The sequence below is a fragment of the Dermacentor andersoni genome, chromosome 5 (assembly GCF_023375885.2).
Source record: "Dermacentor andersoni chromosome 5, qqDerAnde1_hic_scaffold, whole genome shotgun sequence".
In the NCBI taxonomy this organism is placed as follows: Eukaryota; Metazoa; Arthropoda; class Arachnida; order Ixodida; family Ixodidae; genus Dermacentor; species Dermacentor andersoni.
Window position 1 is genome coordinate 80,698,956 of NC_092818.1, and position 20,529 is coordinate 80,719,484.

General features: G+C 45.0%; 1 long non-coding RNA gene across 1 annotated transcript in view; it reads left to right on the top strand.

Annotated features, from left to right (window-relative positions):
- The window catches only part of LOC129384762 (uncharacterized), a 52,624-nt gene extending 32,991 nt beyond the window's left edge, over positions 1 to 19,633 (top strand). The window contains exon 3 of the long non-coding RNA XR_008612412.2: positions 19,550 to 19,633. This is a non-coding gene — a long non-coding RNA (uncharacterized lncRNA). The remainder of the gene's footprint in view (positions 1 to 19,549) is intronic.
- Positions 19,634 to 20,529: the final 896 nt, after the last annotated feature.

Here is a 20,529-nt window from a genome sequence, read left to right on the forward strand (position 1 = left end):
ACTCACAAACTCTGTGGCAACGTCCGTATACTTTTATGTTGTTCGTTCAGCTCATCTTCAAACATGCACACAGATTACTGTTCTTGAAACTCTGCTATAAAGCACGTCATTTATGTGAAGCACTCTACGACGCAAGTGCACAATTTGATGAAGTCGCATTGGTGCTGTGGCTAGCGAGCGCGTCTTGATTGAGGCTTAGTCATCCTCGGTCCGGTCGGCCGAAACGCACAACGTCTTCTTCTTCAAACATCTCTCTTGCCTCGCTATCGTGATATTGTGATGGATCTCTTCTCACTTCGTTTTCGTTTGTTTATTTCCGTCAAAAAAATTTACTTCATGTGGGCAACATATTGCGGCAACTGTGCACCATTTCGCGATCACTATGCCAGAAAATGAACAGTCGCAAAAGTAATCAATAGAGCCAAGACAATTTTCACGAAAATGCTGCTCACTGCATTTACACGGATGATGTAGTCCCACGAAATGGCCTCGGCACCGCTTGGACAAACAGCGACAGTCGTAGCGCGGCAATAATTGTACGCGACGCACCATTAAGAACTAACGGCAAAGGGCTAAAGGCGGTTCTTGTAGCTGGCCAAGCTGCCACAAATGATAGCCTTGCATCACGGCTCCCTTCAGTTATAAACGTGGTGGCCGAAAACTATACGCGAATTGAGCAACACTCACGCAGAGCAGCTGGCAACCGCCATGCACGCAAAATCCGAAGCTCTGCAGAACAACAGAATTCAGTTGCGCCTTTATTGAACACTGCGCAATATATGTGCGACAGAACGAAAGAATGAGCGGAAGCGCTTGCGCGGACGCTTTCTTACTCATTCCTGTCTCTGTTGCCCTGCTTCCCTTGCCGCCAGATCGGCAAGAAAGGTTGATGTCGTCAATGCTTCCCGGCGTCTCCGGCATCATAGAAAGCTTACTATGAAAGCATTTATGGTCATGACTCTTTTAATCGAGCACTTCCACCCCAGGAACACACATTCCACCATCGGTGCTATGGCAGAGTCAGTAGCGCCTGGGGTCATGGGTACTTTCCCTGAAAAGTCGCCGAATCCAGCCTGTGGTACTTCCGACACTGCGAACCCGTCAGAATGCGCTATCTCAGCGCATGCTGGCTTATTCCCACGGCGATAAATCTCGCTTTCTGGGCTACGGGGCACCAGGCCATACATAAAACGAGCGGATCGTTCAAAAAGATGTTACCGCTTTCGGCAACGCCAGGAGGAGTAAAGGAGTAGAGGAGTAAAACAATCAGCGTAGGCATATCGATTGGGTCTTGACCGAAGGCGCTGAAAATTATTCAATATTTTTGAAAATTATGTTAACGAACTTTCCAAATACTTCCGCTGGGCGCTGACAAACGCCGGGCTTTTCCATCGATCCCATCTTATGCACCATCTATACACGGCCCTTGCAACGCTGCTTGAGATGACTGGTAGCTGTTACTGACGCGGTTCCGACTAACAAACGCGGCTTCTATTGCTTTCGAAAATGTAAGTTTCGTAAGCGACGAGCGTCATTCTTTTAATCAGTAAGCATGTGGCACCCATCCTGGGGCGCTATGATGTGAAGCTATTTGAAGCTGTTTCTATTTCATTTTGGCAATCAGAACTGCGCACTTCCGGCCCACCCCTATTTAGCCCGCCTGTCACGCGACGTCGCGAGATCCGCGAAAATTGTTATCTCATATGACATGTACACACTGGTTACGCATGATTAGACTGTACAAAAGAATTGCAATTATTTTCGATTTGACCCTTTTTTTCGCCGTTAGCCATCCGCTATTGGTCCAATACTCTCGGGCTGCACCCGTTTCTCCTGTTTGGTATGGTATTTAAGAAAACTGTAAAAACTCACCACGTCAAAGTGACGTGTAAGAATTAACGCTGCAGTAATATGCCGAAAAAACTGAACTTTTTTTCGGAATAGCTGATGACAGTCCCGTTGCCAAATAAATAGAAATTCCCTGCCTGCCGATCACTCTGTCAGTGGCTACTGTTGCCGGAGAAAGTGGATTTATTTACGTATAATAAAAAAATATGCCTGGCAGTATAACGTTGCTGATCACTTCCGACCCGTACAGGACATCGCTCTGGGAACTCTTTTTCACTGAGGATCCGTTTTAAGCAACGTGTTTACACCTCTGTTGCACGCCGCCGTGACTTTTGGCAAGCCGCCACAACCTAAGCAAGGGGAAGAGGACCAATCGCGGACGCCGGCACCATTCTCCTCCTCTGGCTATCCACTTTCACTGCACTAGCAAAGCACCACCGAAGCATTTTCTCCACTTCTGCGTCTCCCTTGTCTTTCTTCAGTCAATTTGATCAGAAGAACCAAGGAAAATAATGCTATTCGCATTGAACGCAAACAAATGTTATCTTCCTTAAACGAGTAGGGCGTTTTATTGGGCTTACCCAACAACAACCCCACGCTTGCGTTGGCGGTTACGTCAATTTGACTATTGGGGATTGGCATAAAAACAGATTGGGATTAGAATATTCTTACGCTATAAGGCCCCTGATCATAGTACACATATTACCATTTAGAAGAACCCTAAAGATTTCAGCTGTCAGGTGTTCAGTTTACTTTAGTGCTCATCTATTTTTCGTTGATCTTTTTCACGGTCCAATAAGATGAAGTGCACATAGACAATGCTCGTGGTGATAACGTATGTCATATTCTGTTAGACAGTCAAAATGAACCCTACAATATCTGCGACGCAAGATAGTCGCCTTTCTCACTTTTCTAAAATTAGACAAAAAGAAAACACAGCTTGACTTCAGCCTGATTTGCACAGTCAGTTCTCAATCCATGGTCAGCAATGGCTATTTCATACGCTGCGGAAAGAACAGGAAATCATCCCTAAACTACACATTTGCTGTGCACAGGCACTTACTGCTGTCCTTTCATCCTCTTTTATATTTGACTGTTCTAACGGGAACAGCTCAGATTTTACATATAATGCGCTGTTACAGTTAATTCCACAAGCAAGCTAACGCAAGCTAAACTCACAGCAGAGTCATGGAACCTTGTATGATCACAGCATAACTTTAAGTAATCTGCTCCTTCCACATAGTTACATTTCCAATTTTATTTGCCTGCAATAAACCACGCAATTGAAAACGTTGTCGAGTGTGACTTAGCCGTTTGAAACGTTGCCAGCGAGTAAGATGTGAAGTTAGGAAATTACCAACCTGAAGACTATGAAAATGGATCGTGGCCGACGCGTTGCATGTATATGTCGCTTTCGTTGTATCTGCATAAAACTGGCCTCCATTGTTGCATCTAATTTCACCCTAAAGTTCTGCCACGTGGCACCTCAAGCAAAAAAAAAAAATATAAGTAAGGCATCCAAATAACTTATAAGCCATTGTTAACAAAAATAGTATTGCACCAAAACACATTCAATGTTAAGCACACATTAGCCATAACAGTGCCTTAATTTAGAGGCCATTTGATATTATTGGCGGTCATAGTTCTCGAAGCACAGCAGACTAAGCTCTACGTGATTCGTAAGACACTTTTCACGCTCTAGATTGATGACATAGAAAATTTTCTACAAAAGGCCCTCATTAACTCACACGCTTATGTCTGTTTTGCATTTCCCTTACCCAACACATATTTCCAGGAAATGTCAACAGAATCGCTCATTTAGTTCAACGAGGACACCATTGTTGTCTCGTGTGAGGCATGAAAACGAGTGCTCAGTAATTGCCACTTAATCTGAGTCGTGGCAGCAAGCGGTAAAAAGTAAAACCAGTCATTAATGACACCTATCTCACGCTGAGGAAAAAGTATTATCATCTGTCTTTATGATTGGGATCAGGTGTTCCTTTTCATGGAAATAGGCCTAGAAAAACGGCACCAGGGTCCTAGCTCATGGCACTAGAGCATCACCTCTATGAGGTGTCCACCTGCTGTGAAATGAAATGAAGATCCTTGGACTACGGCCGTACGCATCGATGGTACAGAAAGCACCGAAAACGTTATTGCAATACCTCAAGTCGACAGGTCATGGCGGCCGCTTGTATACTCGGTGCATGCCTTCAAATCTGCACGAAACTGTAGTCTCCCTCTCTCTCTCTCTTCTTTTTTAAACCCCTTCCCCGAGTGCAGAGTAACAAACCAGCCGTGCATCCAGTTAACCTCGCTGACTTTCCTCTATTTTACTTCTCTCTGTCTCTCTGTCGCGCGCTCTCTCTGAAGCCTAGTTCTCCACCGCAACTTTATTATACGTCAATCTACAATATAGCAAGACACGTGACGAGGAAACACTGAACCCTTGACAACGCTGCTTGTCACCGGCGGTTCTGTAGAGACGCGCCGTGTGCAGATGGTCAACGTATGTCTTTATCACAGTAATCTATGATCTGTCAAGCTTAGCTAAAGTTGTCTATTACGAGAAACGGCCGCGTAACGGTTTCAAGCCGCGTGCTTAATAAATATATTACAATGATTGTCATTTACCCACGGACATTTAAGTCTGCACGCATAAGCTTTTCCCATTTTCGCAAAATTTAAAGTGGGTAGCAGCTATAATTCTTCTAATGCAGCTTCCTCATTTTACGCCATTTGTAGAACACACGTAAAACTCTAAAGTGCATGCATAATTAATTTATTAGGAAGTACAGAATTACGCCGCGAAATTCTGAACTTTGTTCATGCCTAGAGTACACTCTATTCATGCCTAACACATAACCGGTTTCCTAATCTTGTTAGGTATAAATTAGGTACATGGCGTAATCAACAAACAAAAAGATCAAGGCAAAATACTGTGCGTATGGGGGACGGCTACAAAGAACGGGAATACGTGTATTCAGCAAATATTTGCCACTCTCCTGATTAGAGCCGCAATGTTAAACGTCCTCTACACACTACTCACTGCCTGTCCCGCGTTTTTATTGGTCTGTTTATTGGGTGGCAGGTACTGTTCTCTTACGAAATGGGGAAATATTGCAGGTAGCTGCCATATATCACTTTACAGCACTTCATTACGGGATTTCCCCTAAGCCCTTTAGTAATTCACGCTCTTAAGCATAAGACTGTGAGTCATGGGTAGGATGTCATAACTTTGCTTCTTTCAGGAAAGTAGGAAACTTTCCCTCGCGGTTAGCGAATTCCGCCTAGAGGCTTTGCAACAAGAGTATGTTCTTTTCAACAAACGCTGTAGTTACACACAGACTTTAAAAGTTCCTCGTACATTACACACAGCCTACCGCAAATTTATGTCGTGCGTAAAGCAAATTGATTTGCTTGCGATACCTTAACAGCTTCATCTGCGATTCAATTACGAGGCTAGTTCTCCCACTTGTAACTAAAGACGCAGCTACAAGTCTGCGATGGCAAATTTACTCTTAGCTGACGTGATGCTCGCAGATGCACAGAACACATTATTGGTGCGTTCTCTCCACTATTAAGCAAAGAGTTATCATTAATAAAGATTCTAACCACGTCACTATCGCTCACAACTCATGGACAAGCAAGTGGCCGTAGTCGTCGTGATTTTGTCAGTGCTGGCGACCATCGCTGGAAGGGTGACTCTCGCTGTAGAAGAGAATCTCGACACAGATTGTGAGTCGTGGACGGTGCAATATGCGGATAATTACTTGAACGACAGCTAGGAAAATTGGACGTATCTCTAATTAAATGCAACATTAATTGCAATTGTCATTGGACGATAAGGGCTAAAACGGTTAGACAACTTATGACTGACACATTTTAATGCGCCAGCATTCTTAACATACTTCATCCACTTTCCGCGGGCCAACTGTATGTATGTATGTATGTATGTATGTATGTATGTATGTATGTATGTATGTATGTATGTATGTATGTATGTATGTATGTATGTATGTATGTATGTATGTATGCATGGGGGTGTATGTAACCATTCTCCCGCCTAATTGAGTTACTTTGCGTGCGAGAATGGATAATTGCCGCTGTTCGAAAACAGTATTTGATGCCCGCCGGGAGCGCTGGGTTTGTGCTACTCGGTCGGTGCTGGTCTTCGATCAACCTCTTTGATGCCAAGTTGGGTCTCTGGGTATGTGCCAGTAGGTGTGTGCCGCTCTTCAGTGAACGTCTGATACCAGCGTGGGTGACTAGGTATGTGCCAGTTGCAAGAAGATCTCTTAAAAAAGATTTCTCTGCCACTTGGCAGAAAGATCTAAATTTCACCACTGTTGTGCGGAATCGAACCCACGTCACAAGGCTTCATCAAGGACAGCAACACGAAGCTTTAACAGGCGCAGATGCACTGGGTATGCGCCACTTTTCATTGAACATTTTCACACCAATGCTTTAGCGAACTGCGCCATGAATGCACTGCGTAGGTGCCGCTATTGAATGAACCTCAAGGCAACTTGGCTCACTGAGCATGTTCCACGGAGTCTGCGGCAAGCAAAGGAACAATTCTCGGTGTTCGAAGACATCGACGCGCCACGCTTCTGGTCTCGGAGGCGACGTGCGAACTTCTAGGAAGCGCCACTAGATGGCGCAGCGTCTTCAGAAAGAAATGACGGAGAGAAGCCCACTTGCCGCATGGCGCGTTTCTCGGCGTCCGCACTCATCGCGCTCCAGGAATTCCAGAAGCCACGCGCAACCCTCGTGACGGCGGTGCGAGATAGCGCCCAGTGTTCCTTGGGAAGCATGAAAGGGTAATTATGCAGCAGTACATGCCTCATGCATAACACGGTTCGACAGTGGCGATATGTTGTGTCGCTGCATTGATTCAAGGCTAAGCGCATTACCATTGACAGTCATCATGAGGCGGCTTCTGCCGAATATTTTTCAAGGTTCCCTCTGTTCACTTACCCAACCCAAAGCAAAATGCCGGTTGTGTCGAAACTAGTGTCGTAGCACGTTTTCACACATCCACAAAAGTGATGTAGGTGATTAAGGAAGCAATGAACACGCGTAACGCTAATAAGCAAGTTACATGTGCTCATTAGGCAATGCGAGGCCTACTTTGTGACTTCATTAGCAGCGCGCAATAAAATGTCGTCTCTCCCTTCGTTAAGGCCGTCATTAGCGCTCCAAAACGAGGGCGGTGTATATGATTTTTATGTATGTACGTGTGTATATTTGGACACACCGGACGAATCATTATCAGGACCTCCGCAGAATCTCGTTTCTTATTTTTTTTTTTCTGAACTGTTTCTTTCCTGCCTTTTTTGTTGCCCTCGGTATAGTACATTAAAGCAGTGTGTATGAGAGTAGGCTGTTCCCTCTTTTTTGCTCCCATTGAAGTGCACTTGGTATTTCTATAGTGATAAATGAACCCTTAGCCGTGTGAGCCTCTTCCCCATTGCCTCTCCCCGTTGCTACGCCACAGTTAGCTCAGCTACACTGCACTGAACTATGTACGGTGGCCGCTTCTGGACACGGAAGGCTTGTTGGTTTTCTAGCGAATGTGTCAATATTTTGAAATTCAGACAAGCGCTGCGTTTTGCCAGTTTGTAACTGAGAAAAACAATATGTGAAAACGGATACGATGAGACCAAGCAGGGAGTCGCTTTAGTATTTCGCCTTAGGTGTAGGCTGCGATTTATTTATCTACAGTATGATGAGACTTCGTTGCTGTCGCGTCTGGACATACAAAGGAATGCCGAAATGTGATTGGCATAGTGAAGCTAGTACTTTGCAGGCTACTAGCCTGTAGTACTAGCCTGCAGTACATGCAGGCTAGTACACACTGGTTCCCTAATGCCTGCATGACTTTGTCTCTTAACGCATACATCTGATTCTTGCCTATTCCTAGTTTCTTCTGCACTGCTTTTAGGTTTCCTCCGTTCCTGAGAGCATCCTAAATTATACGTATATTATACTTCGTTATGTTAGCTATCATACGCTTGTCGATTAACTTCGAAAATTCTGTCAGTTCTATTTTATCTGTAGGATTCCAGACTTTCATACATTGGCGTTTCTTAATCAGATCTTTCGTCTCCTGCGATAGCTTACCGGTACCCTTGTCTAACGAAGTTACCAGTGACTTCTATTGTACATTCGTTAATGATGACCATAAGATTGTCGTTCATTGTAATTTCGGTTAACAAACATGCAATTCACATGATCAGTTAATTTCACATTTTTTTCGCTGTGGCTAGCCATGGCTCAAGACACTTTTATTTAAAAAAAAAAGTCAATAAAGTTCATCCTTGTCATAGACAAATGTTTCTAGTAACTCGCTTTGGTGAACACTCGCAATCACTGAAAGCGAAACAGAGAACCGCGCTTGCACAAGGTCAGCGGCGTAGATACAAGAACAAGCCTCTACGTGCCGGGTATTTTATATTTGTGAGTATTAATACCAGGAAAGATTCAAACAGAAGATAGCTGCCAAAATAAGTAGTCGTTGTGTCGGTGGCTGCCACTCTCTTTGGCAGTTTCTACGCCTCCAACTTAATAAGCTTTCTTCGCCTCTCGCCAGTGAGGTATCTGGACACGTTACACGAACATGGCTTACAGCACGCAATTCGGAGCCGCGGTTCACCAATGCATTAGGGAGGCTTCTGGTTGTGGTTGCTTGTCTGCATTTTATTTCCAGCCTATTGTTGTCTCATTGCTCGCTTTCAGGTTCATTAAGGTTTTGATATGACGGCGAAGGACACTTATTTTTAAGCAGGGGAGCCACCATACTTTATAGCAGATACCTTATATTACAATCATCATGTGCACATATTAAATACCGGTGAGCTATAGACGTGCGAATAAGCGGTGCTTCGAGCAATAACCGAGAAAGCCTTGCTACTCTATTTGGATATTATTCGAAAATTCACCATTCGAAACATAGAATATTCGATTATTTCTGCATACCAGAGATAGTTATTGGAGACTTGAAAGGGACAGAACGGTGCTATACTGAACAGTGTTACGAGGATATCGCGGCACTGCAGCCTAGCGTTTCCCGCAAAGGTACCTGCTCCTGAGCAAATCACATGCGCAGAGGACTTCAGTTTATTGCTTTGCGGTACTTTAATAGGAGTACTTCGTTTAGGGCAGCCTATATACAAACATTACGTTTAAATGTTTGCTTCTGCGTTTTTAAGCAATCGGCTTTGCTGTAATATCACCTTTCTGCCTATCAACGAATACAACCAATTACGCGCATATGGTGATATGTTGTTTCCTTGGTTTGTTGCTATCCCTGTTAAAATGCGAAAGATAATTGAACTAAGGTATTTTCAAGCTTCCTTTTTGACAAGACTACCATTTGGAACCGCATTACGGGCACTTGTCAAATAAAACACAGAAGCCTAATTTTTTACCCATATGGACTTGATCCAAATTACGCGTGCGTGTGCGTGCGTGTGCGTGCGTGCGTGCGTGCGCGTGTGCGTGCGTGCGCGTGTGCGTGTGTGTGTGTGTGTGTGTGTGTGTGTGTGTGTGTGTGTGTGTGTGTGTGTGTGTGTGTGTGTGTGTGTGTGTGTGTGTGTGTGTGTGTGTGTGTGTGTTTATTCACGTATTTCCTTGTGTTCGTGCGTTATCTGAGCCGGCGGTCAGATAAGATGGAAGGTATAACGTAAGACTTGGGCATTCACATATGCCCGGAAAGGTGCTAAGTTTCTGCCAGTCGGTATCGGTGCCACCTGACACTTCAAATTGGAACGGTGCCTTTAAAAAAAACGATGTTCTGCGCAAGCCTTCAACTGATCCTGCAAGCAAACTCCGTCGTTTTCAGGATACTAGGTATCTTTTATGTGTTATGTAGAGTTTTCTCTAATGAATGAGCTAGCATTTACGTAGCGCTAGCCCATGGATCATCCGGAAGCATAAGGCGCATATACACAAGATGTTTCAGCGAACACTTTCAAATTTGTTTAAATGTTGCCTGTGGCAGATAGCTTAATTCTAGTTGATGAGCCGGTCTACTTGAAGCGGCCGCCACTAGTTGAACAAAAAATTCAAATGAAAAATCAACTAATTAACAAGAATTCACTAATTGTTTTAGCTAATTATCTTATGACCAATATTCGAATTTACAAATTCTAGCAGTGGACTTTGCAAGGCGGATCCACTTGTAACGAATTCTCAGGACGACACCAGTTTCAAGATATAAATTCCCGAACTTTGCGGAAAAATGTATTGGCGTTCCAATTACTTGCGTGCTTCAGTGCATGAAACGACGTTTTGTTAAAAATTAAGTGGAAGGCCAATGCATTTCTCCCCAAAGTTCGGGAATTTATATCTCGAAACTGATGTCATCTTGAAAATTCGTTCCAAGTGGGACCACCTAGCGAACTCCACGGATAGAATTTGTAAATTTCAATATGGGCCGTAATATAATTAGTTTAAAACTTATTAAGGGAATTTTCATTTTTTATTCGATTTTGCATCACAATTTCTTGTGCAAGTATTGTCCGCCGAAGAAATGGGCATGGGCAGGGCATGTAATGATGAGGAAAGATAACCGATGGTGATTAAGGGTTACGGACTGGATTCCAAGAGAAGGGAAGCGTACCAGGGGGGGGGGGGGGGCAGAAAGTTAGTTGGGCGGATGAGATTAAGAAGTTTGCAGGGACAACATGGCCACATTTAGCACATGACCGGGGTAGTTGGAGAAGTAGGGGAGAGGCCTTTGCCCTGCAGTGGGCGTAGCCAGGCTGATGATGATGATGTCCACCACTTCGAGTGGACTAGCTCATGAAGTTGAATTGTGATATCTGCCACAGGCAACTTTTAAAGATTCTTGGAAGTCTTCGCTGAAACACCCTGCATATGGTATGCCTATGTGTGTGTGGGATGGTGCCATTTCGTGTACTACCTTGATGGTGCATGATATTACACTGACGGGACGTGCCGTTGAGCCAGCGCACAGTCAAATATAGGATAACGTTACAGGCTAAAGTCTGCCGCCCGTACCACCAGCACTGTCGCTTAGACGCAGGTCCTCAGTTTTAACACCTATTCCAAGAGCGGAAGGTAACCCCCTGCTTTGGCTCCAACGAGCGACCCGGCCGAACAAAGCGTCGACGTGGTGCGCGCGCTTTCTAGTTCTTGCAGCCTAATGCATTCGGCATCTCTCGAAACCCTCTAACCCGCGTTACACGGACCGCGCATGCACCGCCAACAGCAGAAGAGCCCGACGGCGTCAACGCAGCACGAGCGTCTGTATATTGTTATCGCATTAGACTTGAATATTTTATACTAAAGAACGCAATGTTAAACGTAATTTCCTTGAGAGAGCTCTCCCACAGCAAAGGAACGCAATCTTTTATTGTGATAGCAATTGCATGGACACTCTGAGCAAACGTTCGTCGTCGGTTTCTGCATTGCCATGAGGACCCGCGTATATTTAGGCATATCTATGCTATATCCCATGCTGCATATGCGGGCTGTATTGCTACACTACTTTATCGCTAAAGTTGCGCATGCTAGGTCTTAAATTCTTGACTAGATGATTCCTCAGAATTTGCATAATGCCAGCGCATGCGCAGATGTCATGAAATTAGCACTCACAGCGCAGGCATTTGGACCGAAATGTTCTCGGAGTATTAAATATTAAAAATACAAAACAACACGAGAGCCCCAACCTGAAAGTGACATAATTTTGTTGGCACGATTCCTTACGGGCAGCATTGTGGATTACAAGCATGGCTCGGTGGGCTAGTTGGTAAAGCATCTGAAAGGCTTAACAGCGCACACAGATTGGGAAAGAGTGAAAAACAACACGGCTGTGTCCTGTTGCTCTACATTCTCTCCCCATCTGGGTGCGCTGTTGGCCCTTTAAGCAGCGTTGTGGAGCCTGTGCGATGTCATTACAGGCCTTACACTACATGGTAAAGCTTTTAAGGATGCCAGAAATTTTGGTACACCCGCGTATATCGCGTCCTGGTTAGTCTGACCAACATATATATAGAAACAATGCCCGCGTAGTTCAGCGCAACACTAAACATTGCTATCGCAGTCAGTGCTTCGCCCGTCGAGCGAAAGTGGCATTCTTTAACAACTTTCGCGGAAGTTCATCTCATGCCTTATGACAAAGTACCAGAGCTACTGGGGCCGCAAAAATATTTTTCCATAAAATACTTCTTTAACTGGTGATTAGGGTTGTGTTGAAGTGTCTAAATGGTTTAAAAGAAGCAGCTGGCGTCGAATGAATTCCCCAAAATTTAGTGCGACGGAGCTGTTATGGTAAAATGACGAAACGATTAATCTTAGCAAAGAGGAAAAAAAGAGAAATTTTAACAAAGAGAGAAAGATGATGGTGTTTTACGTGACGAAATGATGATCTTATTATGAGGCGCACTGTGGTGGGGGGCTCCGGAAATTTAGACCAGCTGGGGCTGTTTAACGGGCATATAAACCTACATACACAGGTGTTTTCGCTATACATCTGATTATTTCGTTCAATGTGATTGAGGATCAAGTGGGTGGGTCGCTCAGACCAGGGCTGTACTGGCTATTGCAGCTCTCTGTGGTTGATTGAGCAGCCGCGGTTGGCTCTCCAGATTCTCGCTTAAGAGTCGTGCATCCCACTGCCTTCGAGGTTGCTTGCACCTAACAAAGGAGACTTTAGTTTTTATGGCCGTTTCCCGCACCATGGAGCAGGTCACATGCCCAGTGAGTCTTGCTCAAAATGTGTAGATTTGGAACAGACGCCCATCTCTAGCCTGCTTCCAGTCTAAGTGCGGGTGCAGACGACTGTATGTTCTTTCCTCCCTTTGATGTTTTAGGATGTCGTGCGTAGCGAAAGTGGGTTGTGCTCCAGGCGAGGTCGCGCTTCGAATGATGTATTCGCCAGCTGTGCTATCCGCCCTCGTGCTTCCCTACAGTCCTGTGTGCGTGGGACACTACTGTAGTAGCAGCTGATTCGCTCTCCTGAAAGAGGAGGATGAGGAGGCAGGAATAGGCGGAAAGACAAGCAAGTTAGCCAGCTCTCAGACCAGCGGGCTACCCTGTGTTAGGGAATGGGGGTTTGTTCTCCTAAGATGTCAACTGTACAGACGCACCAGAAACACCACCACAGCAGCGTCAGTCAGGGTGAAGTCCGTCAGTACGGAGGAGGCCATGGCAGTAACTCTTGGAATCCAAAACGCCGAGCATAAAACACTTCGCCCAAGGTGCTCGCAGACTCACAAGCAACGTGGACCCTTTTTGTCTCTGTTTCGGTGCAGGAAAGGCCCAAAAAGTTACCATCTCCAGAATTTGGAAACCACTTTGTAGATTGGCAAACGCGCACGCTGTGACTGTGATTCGTAATTCTACTGTAATTATGCTGTCGTCATCAATCACGATTGCGCCGCTGTTTTCATGCCATCGCCGTTATGGCGTCGTCGTCTGAAGGTCAGCATTACGCATCCGTTGTGATACTCTCATCATCATACTATCATGCTCATCGCTCCAGCTTCGTAATGCGACTTTCGTCATACCGTCGACGTCATATCATCGTTGTCACATGGACTTCAAGATACAGTCGTTTTCACGCCAATGTCCCTATGCTATTGTAGTCATCGCAATTTCCTCACGCCCTTGTCGTGACGTGATCCTACATTCGGTGTCATACCGTCGTTGTGATGCTGTCATGGTCAATCCGTCATCGTAATTCTAACATTGATATCCGTAAGTTGCCATGCCTTCGTCGTCCCGCAGTTGTCATCATACCATGGTCGTTGCCGTCACGCTGTCCTTTTACTGTTGTAACCACTACAGTAATGCCATCTCACTGTAGTCATGACGTCGTCGTCATACCGCCTTCGTCGTTCCATCGACATCAATACTCGTTCGTCATTCTATTGTAATTGTGCCCCCTTCATTCAATCGTAGTCCTCCACAAAGAAAGAAACAAAATCACAATAAAGAGGGGCGTAAGGCAGGTAGGTACGATCTCTCCAATGCTATTCACAGCGTGATTAAAGGAGGTATTCAGAGACCTAGATTGGGAAGAATTGGGGATAAGAGTTAATGGAGTATACCTTAGTAACTAGCGATTCGCTGATGATATTGCCTTGCTTAGTAACTCAGGGGACCAATTGCAATGCATGCTCACCTACCTCGAGAGGCAAAGCAGAAGGGTGGGTCTCAAAACTAATCTTCAGAAAAGTAAAGTAATTTTTAACAGTCTCGGAAGAAAACAGCAGTTTACGATAGGTAGCGAGGCACTGAAAGTGGTAAGAGAATGCATCTACTTAGGACAGGTAGTGACCGTGGATCCGCACATGAGAGCCAAATAAGCAGAAGAGTAAGAATGGGCTGGGGTGCGTTTGGCAGGCATTCTCAGATCATGAACAGCAGGTCACCATTATCCCTCAAAAGAAAAGTGTATAACAGCTGTGTCTTACCAGTACTCACCTACGGGGCAGAAACGTTGAGGCTTACGAAAAGGGTTCTACTTAAATTGAGGACGACGCAGCGAGCTATGGAAAGAAGAATGATGGGTGTAACGGAAGGGATAAGAAAAGAGCAGATTGGGTGAGGGAACAAACGCGGATCAATGACATCTTAGTGGAAATCAAGGAAAAGAAATGGGCATGGGAGGACATGTAAGGAGCAGTGAAGATAACCGATTGTCATTAAGAGTTACGGACTGGATTCCAAGAGAAGGGAAGAGTAGCAGGGGACGGCAGAAAGTTAGATGGGCGGATGAGATTAAGTTTACAGGGACAGCATGGTCACGATTAGCACATTACCGGGGTAGTTGGAGAAGTATGGGAGAGGCCTTTGCCCTGCAGTGGGCGTAGCCAGGCTGATGATGAATATGATTCAGTCGTGATTATGCCACCATTGTCATCGCCGTTGTGCTATCGTCGTCACTCCAGTTTCGTCATTCGACTCTCGTTATGGTCTTGTCACATCATCGTTGTTATGCAGTCGTTGTTACGTGATAGTTAAGATGTCGTAGTCATCACATTATCATCATACCGTTGTCATGCCATCATCGTCATTGCATCGTCGTCACACATCCGTCGTCATGCATCCGTCATCACACCATCGTCGTGATGTCATCAGCGTAATTCCATCGTCGTGGAAATATTTTCGACATCCGGCTCTCTTCATGCCATTGTGATCACATTGTCATCATCATAACATTACCCTCATGCTATTGTCGTGACGCTGTTGTTTTACCATCGTCATCACTTCAGTAACGTCATAACATTGTGGTTGTAATGGCTTCGGTGATCCATCGGCGGTATTCTTATTTGTCATTCTGTCGTAACTATTGTGTCATCATTAACACGTGACTGTGCCGCTGAACCCTTGTCATCGTCGTCATTACGTCGTTGTCAGACAGTCGCTATTATGCATCCGTTGTCATACCGTTGCCGCGACGCCATCGTGGCCTTGCAATGCTCGTCACACCATCGTTGTCGTACAGGTTTCGTGATACATCCCTTATCACACCATTGTCGTCATACAATCATCGTCATTTCACCGTCCTCAAATCGTTGCTATCCAATTATCACGTATTTTCTGCCATACCATCGTCTTGATGCCACCGCGGTCGTTTCGTTATCGTCACTATAACATTGACGCCACGCTCTCGTCATGCCATCAGTCGTCGCCATACCATTGTCGCCATGTCATCGTCGTCATGCTGTCATTTAGATCCCAACTTCAGTGACGTCATCTCATTACCCTGACGCCGTCGTCGTCGTACCACCTTCGCTGATCCATTCAATTATTTCCTTCTTCGTCATTCTATCCTAATTACGATGTGGTCATTTAGTCGTGATTACTTCACCATTGTTATGTCATCGTCATTATTGCGTCGTTGTCAGATAGTTGTTCAGATAGTTTCTATCATGCAACTCTGACTATGTCATCGTGGTCATGCCATCGCCATTCCAGCTAGGTCATTCGGTTGTGGTCATTTCGTCGTTGTAACGCCATCCTCTTCATGCACCTGGCGTCACCCCATCGTCCTTATGTCGTGTTCGTCAGGTGGCAGATGTAATGCAATCGGCATTTCAATGTCCTGATACCGTCTTGTCGTTCCACCGATGTCACGGCGTCGTCCTTGTCATGACGGCGCCGGCGTCGACCCGCCATGCTAACGGGCGACCATGGCTAATGAGTACGATAGCAAAGTGCGACGACACCGGAGTTCGTCACGTATAGCCGAAGTAAGTCTCAGGAGGACCACTAGCGATGTTGGTTAATCACGACTACAGAAATACGAAGTGTCAGTACTGTGCTCGAATGCTAATCGCAATGCCATCCACAGTCATCGTGAGATTAGCTCTGCCGAAATGTTTTATTTTCCTTTCATCGTTTCAATACCACTCTGTCATTGTGCCTGTATGCCATGTATTCGGCACACATAAGTACGACCGTTCCGTCCGACTGGAGCCACTCTTTGTCGTGCTTCGGAGGGAATACTTCTTCCACGACCAACTTTATCGCTCAAGCTGCCTGTGCCTATCTCTTCAAAATATGCTTCTATGACAGGTACAAATAATTACAAGTCATAACATATGTCAACAGGTTTATCAGTGCAGCGTCGTCTTTAGTTATAGAGGCGGAAAGAAAACTTGCAAGATAACTATTTTGTGTTACACAATGTATCAGTTTGCGAAGCTCCCATTTTATTAAGATGTCATTAACTCGTGTCTGTTCCCTCACCCAATCTTATGCAATATTGTGCGACTGATATCATAAAGAGAGAGACAGAAAAAGAGGAAAAGGAAGGGAGGTTAACCAGGTGGGTAGATCCGGTTTGCTACCCTGCGCTGGACAGAGAGGGGAGGGGAGACAAGGTGATAGAAAAGCAGAGATAAAGAAAGAGAGGAGCATAGAAACGAATAAAGACACCAAGTACAACATAGGGGAAATTACTTGTATTTACTAATTGAATGAAACGAATGATAAAAAATAATGGAAAACAAAGTGGATGCAAGAACAGCTGGCCGCAGGTTTGCCATTCCCATTAATTTATGATTTCTTTAGTTCAATTAGTAAATAGAAGTAGTTTCCCTCATGGTGCTCCTTGGTGTCTTTATTTGCTGGTTTCTTATGACATGATTAATACAAAACCAGGCCCTTTGGTTCCCTTTCTTCTTGTGTTACTAAGTCAATTTACCGGCATGCATGGGAATGACTGGCAATGCTGCCTGTGACAATGGTGGCAGCGACTGGGCCATCGAACATGTCCTTTTCGATTGTCCTTGCTACAGCTTCAAGAGACGGTCAATCCTTGTCACTGTCACTCCTCCACGACCGGCCGCTTTCCGAGCCGAAGACCTTGCAGTTTTGGCTGATACGGTCTCGACACCAGAGGGCGACGAAAGCACTAATGAAATCCCTCTCTCAAGCGACCTATAGTTGCACGGCTCTGGCACTCCCGCGTTCTTTTATGTCTCTGTGTTGCTTGCTGTTTATTTTTTATCTCTCTCTCTCTCTCGCTCTCTCTGTTCTTTGCTTCTTTACCTTTCTGTCTCCCTTTATCCTCTTCACCAGTGCAGGATACCAAAGTGGTTATTTATCTTCCTGTTAAACTGCCCGCCTTTCGCATTTCATCTCTCTCTCTCTTTCTCTATATGTCACCTCACTAACTGTCCACCGCATTTTTTGCCGCATCCACATGGCGTCACCGCTCACTGAAGCCTGGCGATGGATATTTGTATTTAGCTCGTAACGGTCGTGTCAAGCGCAAGCTGACATTCATGAATATCTTTTTCAGTGTCCTGAATTTTAAACATACCGTACACTATAGATAACCTCAAGCCCAGAATTCTTCCCCCCCTTTAACCCCCCCCCCCCCCTAACACACACACAAGCGCAAGTAACAATTTTCTCCCTCATGAACTCTGAACACTTAGGGGGATGTTTTTCGTATGCTCTTCCGATTCCCCAGCGATACATAACTTGTGTTTGAATAGTCAGGCGTGTGGGCGCGCTCATAGGGCGAGATTCAATAGATATAGCATAGCCTCTTGCGCCTTACTGAGCATTTCTCTCGGCCGTTCTTCGCCCTTTTAATTATTGTGACCATACATGTAGGTGTTACAGAAAAAGTTACAATATGCAATTACGATTACTTTTTTTCAGAAATGTAATTGATTAAGATTACTAATACTGCCCCACGAATGTAACAGAGCAATTACTGAAAAGTAATTCATTCCTTTAGCGTTACTTTCCTCCCTACGATTATTAACATTGCACAAATACTGTAAAGATAACGCGCTCGCCTGACTCTTTCAATGCGTTCTCTGCAGCCTTTCCACGTTATTTATCTTCACTAAGCATTCCTTTTCGAAATCTTATTCGGTATTCTTCCCTCAATTTTCTTGTTTTTGTGTGTGTGAACACAACTGCAACGACAATGAAAAATCGCTGAATTTGCGCGCTGGGGGGAAGGGCAGCGTAGTAACGTACGAACACCTTTAAACAAAATGATTGCGGTTACTAAATGCTGCGGTGCTCGGGCTTGGATTCTCTATGAAGCGCAGCGCTTCGTTTTTGTTGGGACTAGGGGAAAGCGGTCGCAGCAGGGTCACTGAGAGAGAGAGAGAAACTGAAAAGTCAGAGTAGCTGAGTCTTTGGCATCAACGTCTAAAGTGGCTATCATTATCGAGCCACTAAAGTGTGTCGAACGACTTCTGGTCGGCATTCCTTTCGGCGACATTCCCTTCTTAGCCATTTAGACTTAAGCGACTAATTCTAACGGACATAGAAAACGTTCAAGTTCCTTGAAAAGGTGTCCTAATCATATTGTAATATAACTTAATAGAATTCTGCATATTAGTCAGCCTTAGAAATATTGTTCGTGCGTTGCAGGCGCAGAAATACGACCATATAAAGCCAGCAGATCATTAAGCCAAGAAAATTGTAGAGGTAATTAGCTCTCGCTTATAAAGAAAAGCGGAAATCAATGTTGCCATGGAAATATAATTTGTCGTCATTGGAGACTGAACCCACAGGTTTCGCGTAATACAGTGGTTGGGAATTCTGCTATCTTTATATGATCGTCATTAACCAATATTGAGCCCGTCTGTTTCCCTTCTCCTCACTAACGAAAATATGCGTATATGAGTAACTTAACATATACCAGATAAAAACACATGCGTTTACCTGCCACAAACTTCTCTCTTTCAAAGAATCCATAGACCACACTAATAAAAGAATACAGCAGCATCTCTTATCAGATATGAAGGCCGCCTATAACTCTTCCAGGAGAGAGAAAGAGAAATTTATTACATGATAAAAGCTCAGAGGTCGAATTTCCACGAGAAGTGTGCAAATCTGCAAGCCTGTCAGGTTCAGGTGATCAAGGAGCAACTGCATCACGCTGATTGTGAGAAGGAGGTAACCTATGTTCATAGTTTAATCCCTTCGCACCTTCAAAGCTGCGTCGCCCCTCAAAGGTTGTTTCGTCAAAAAATATAACTTCTTACACTTTTATCGGTTACTAAACTAAGTAGTCGAACTACCGCGAGCTTACCGAGTACTCAATGCAACCGTTAAACTTGAAATTTTCAACGTGGCCCTTGCGCCATAAAACACCACACATCATCAAACTTGAAATTTTCCGCAGAAACTACTGTGGGAGTTGTCTAGGCGTGCGTAAGCATTGTTCCACTTGCTCATCTGCATGCAGCGCGGTGTCATCAATGTCATGAACCTTGATCAGGCCAGTTCAAACGACAGCGCTATGGCGTCCCGAGTGGGTGCGGATGGCGGCACCAGGTAAGCTGATGACGTTCCGATCATTTTTAGCTCTTATCGCTCTTTAGCGCCTTATCTATCTGCGTCGAACCATTGACCAAACGTACTCGGGTGACGGCTTCGTACGGCACCGCCACGTGGGCCACACCATGACAGCGATCTCCGATGCTGACGGAGAGTGCCGACTGTTGACAGCTTCCCGCGCTATGTTCTCGCTACTTAATTATCGCGGAAGACAGACCCGTGGGCCCGTACCTTGAAAGCGACCTGCGAAAGTGGCAGAGTGAGGCGTGTGCTGAGAGCTCCGTGGGTGCTGTGTTCTCGCCGCTTCGTTGGCGTTGAAGCGAGGAGCTGCACGAAGGATAATACACTCACTGCTATATACGAGCGCTATGTCGAAAGCGGTCGTTTTACGGGACGGACGGAGGGACGGTTTTCTCGTTTCGTACGCCTAGAAATGTTTACGCATTTATAATTATCAAAAAACCTAAATAACTGCATGTCATTTGTTGCGTACAAGTCTGATTACGACCGACTTCAGACTCTACCGCATGTGATAAATGGCGCTTGGGTTAAACCTTGGCCGGGCACTTTTGCAAGCCTAAATCGACCTCTACCAATGGTCCTCTACGTATTCCCAGTTGTAGCACTGTGAGCGCATGATTTGTCCTGTGAAATTATTGCCCTTTGTCTTGTCTACGTGCCACTTTACGTCATGTACTATATGACATTCAAATCTTAGACATGTTCCCGTAAAAGCTGCTAACTCTCTGACGTGTACCTTGTAAATATCGTTGCGATGCTTCCGTCTTATTCTGGTTGAGGTATTCATGGTGGTGGGTTTACCAATGTTTGTTGCATGTGCTAAATTATTCCCAGCGATTCGGACCATGTACTTATTTCAACATAATG